Source organism: Arachis hypogaea, chromosome 8 (assembly GCF_003086295.3).
Source record: "Arachis hypogaea cultivar Tifrunner chromosome 8, arahy.Tifrunner.gnm2.J5K5, whole genome shotgun sequence".
Lineage (NCBI taxonomy): Eukaryota > Viridiplantae > Streptophyta > Magnoliopsida > Fabales > Fabaceae > Arachis > Arachis hypogaea.
Window position 1 is genome coordinate 25,354,534 of NC_092043.1, and position 3,025 is coordinate 25,357,558.

The following is a 3,025-nucleotide window of genomic DNA, read 5'->3' on the forward strand; positions in this document are numbered from 1 at the left end:
GAATTGCAAGTTCCATGGACTTCCATTGGAAGATCCTCATCAGTTTTTAGCTGAATTCTTGTAAATCTGTGACACTGTCAAGACTAATGGGGTTGACCCTGAGGTCTACAGACTTATGCTATTCCCTTTTGCTGTAAGAGACAGAGCTAGGACATGGTTGGACTCACAACCTAAAGAAAGCCTGGACTCTTGGGAAAAGCTAGTCAATGCCTTCTTGGCAAAGTTCTTTCCACCTCAAAAATTGAGTAAGCTTAGAGTGGAAGTCCAAACCTTCAGACAGAAGGAAGGAGAATCCCTCTATGAAGCTTGGGAAAGATACAAACAATAAATCGGAAAGTGTCCTTCTGATATGCTTTCTAAATGGAGCATCATAGGTATTTTCTATGATGGTCTCTCTGAACTATCCAAAATGTCTTTGGATAGCTCTGCTGGAGGCTCTCTTCATCTGAAGAAGACGCCTACTGAAGCTCAAGAGCTCATTGAAATGGTTGCAAATAACCAATTCATGTACACTTCTGAAAGAAATCCTGTGAACAATGGGACAAATCAGAAGAAAGGAGTTCTTGAGATTGACACTCTGAATGCCATATTGGCTCAGAACAAAATATTGACTCAACAAGTCAATATGATTTCTCAAAGTCTGTCTGAGATGCAAAATGCACCAAGCAGTACTAAGGAAGCTTCATCTGAGGAAGAAGCTTATGATCCTGAGAATCCTTCAATGGAAGAGGTGAATTACATGGGAGAACCCTATGGAAACACCTATAATCCTTCATGGAGAAATCATCCAAATTTTTCATGGAAGGATCAACAGAGACCTCAACAAGGTTTCAACAATAATAATGGTGGAAGAAACAGGTTTAGCAATAGCAAGCCTTTTCCATCATCTTCTCAGCAACAGACAGAGAGTTCTAAGCAGAATACCTCTGACTTAGCAACCATGGTCTCTGATCTAATCAAAACCACTCAAAGTTTCATGACTGAAACAAGGTCCTCCATTAGAAATTTGGAGGCACAAGTGGGTCAGCTGAGCAAGAGAATTACTGAACTCCCTCCTAGTACTCTTCCGAGCAATACTGAAGAAAATCCAAAAGGAGAGTGCAAGGCCATCAACATGGCCGAATTTTAGGAAGGAGGAGAGGCAGTGAACGCCACTGAGGAAGACCTCAATGGATGTCCACTGGCCTCCAATGAAATTCCCACTGAGGAACCATGGGAATCTGAGGCTCATAATGAGACCATAGAGATTCCATTGGACTTACTTCTGCCATTCATGAGCTCTGATGAGTATTCTTCCTCTGAAGAGGATGAGTATGTCACTGAAGAGCAAGTTGCTAAATACCTTGGAGCAATCATGAAGTTGAATGACAAGTTATTTGGAAATGAGACTTGGGAGGATGAACCCCCTTTGCTCACCAAAGAACTGGATGACTTGTCTAGGCAGAAACTGCCTCAAAAGAGATAGGATCCTGGGAAGTTTTCAATACCTTGTACCATAGGCACCATGACCTTCAAGAAGGCTTTGTGTGACTTAGGGTCAAGTGTAAACCTCATGCCTCTCTCTGTAATGGAGAAGCTAGGAATTTTTGAGGTGCAAGCTGCAAAAATCTCACTAGAGATGGCAGACAACTCAAGAAAACAAGCCTATGGACTTGTAGAGGATGTTTTGGTAAAAGTTGAAGACCATTACATCCCTACTGATTTCATAATCCTAGAGACTGGGAAGTGCATGGATGAATCCATCATCCTTGGCAGACCCTTCCTAGCCACAGCAAAGGCTGTGATTGATGTTGATAGAGGAGAGTTGATCATTCAAGTGAATGAAGAATCCTTGGTGTTTAAGGCTCAAGGATATCCCTCTGTCATCATGGAGAGGAAGCATGAAGAGCTTCTCTCAAAACAGAGCCAAACAGAGCCCCCACAGTCAAACTCTAAGTTTGGTGTTGGGAGGCCACAACCAAATTCTAAGTTTGGTGTTGAACCCCCACATTCAAACTCTAAGTTTGGTGTTGGGAGGTTCCAACATTGCTCTGAGCATCTCTGAGGCTCCATGAGAGCCCACTGTCAAGCTAATGACATTAAAAAAGCGCTTGTTGGGAGGCAACCCAATGTTATATTTTATCTATTCTCTTTTGTTATTTTATGTCTTTTGTAGGTTGATGATCATGAGAAGTCACAAAATCAATGAAAAAAGCAAAAACAGAATGAAAAGCAGAAGGAAAAACAGAACACCCTGGAGGAGAGCGTACTGGCGTTTAAACGCCAGTAACGCCCTGTGATCTTCAACCAATTCTGTGCTTCAATATAATTACCGGGGGTAAGGGCTATAGCTTGTTTCCAATATTCAGCGGCTTGATCAAACCAAGCCTCAGCAATTTCGGAATCTCCCTGTCGAATGGCCTGTTCTCCGCGGTCGGAATAGGTGAGTAAATTCCTTCCCTTAGAACCGTACTTGAGAGTTTCCTGCCTCATACGGCTCAGCAGTCAATTGTTCCATTTTTCTGGAATTAACCAAAAGAAAATGGAATGGGTTAACTACATGAGTTTCAAACTTGAATTTTGATTAAAAAAGGCTAGCTGTTGGGCGTTTAACGCCTAGTCTGGCACCATTCTGGGCGTTTAACGCCAGAAAGGGGCACCAGACTGGCGTTAAACGCCAGAAAAGGGCAAGAAGCTTAAACGCCAGAAATGGGCACCAGCCCGGCGTTTAACGCCAGAATTGGCTAAAAACGCATTTTTGCTTGCCATTTGGTGCAGGGATGACTTTTCCTTGACATCTCAGGATCTGTGGACCCCACAGGATCCCCACCTACCCCACCACTCTCTCTCTTCTTCACCCATTCACCAATCACCTCAACTTCTCTTCCCCAAAAGCCCTTCACCTATCAAATCCCATCTTTCTCTTCACCACCCACATCCATCCTTCATAAAACCCCACCTACCTCACCATTCAAATTCAAACCACTTTCCCACCCAAACCCACCCATACATGACCGAACCCTACCCTTCCCCCACTCCTATATAA

The 3,025-nt window shown here is 43.3% G+C and overlaps 1 non-coding gene across 1 annotated transcript; it reads right to left on the reverse strand.

Moving 5' to 3' along the window:
- Positions 1-247: 247 nt before the first annotated feature.
- Positions 248-355, reverse strand: LOC112708510 (small nucleolar RNA R71). Its single transcript, XR_003156364.1, has one exon. It is a non-coding gene; the product is annotated as a small nucleolar RNA R71 (small nucleolar RNA).
- Positions 356-3,025: the final 2,670 nt, after the last annotated feature.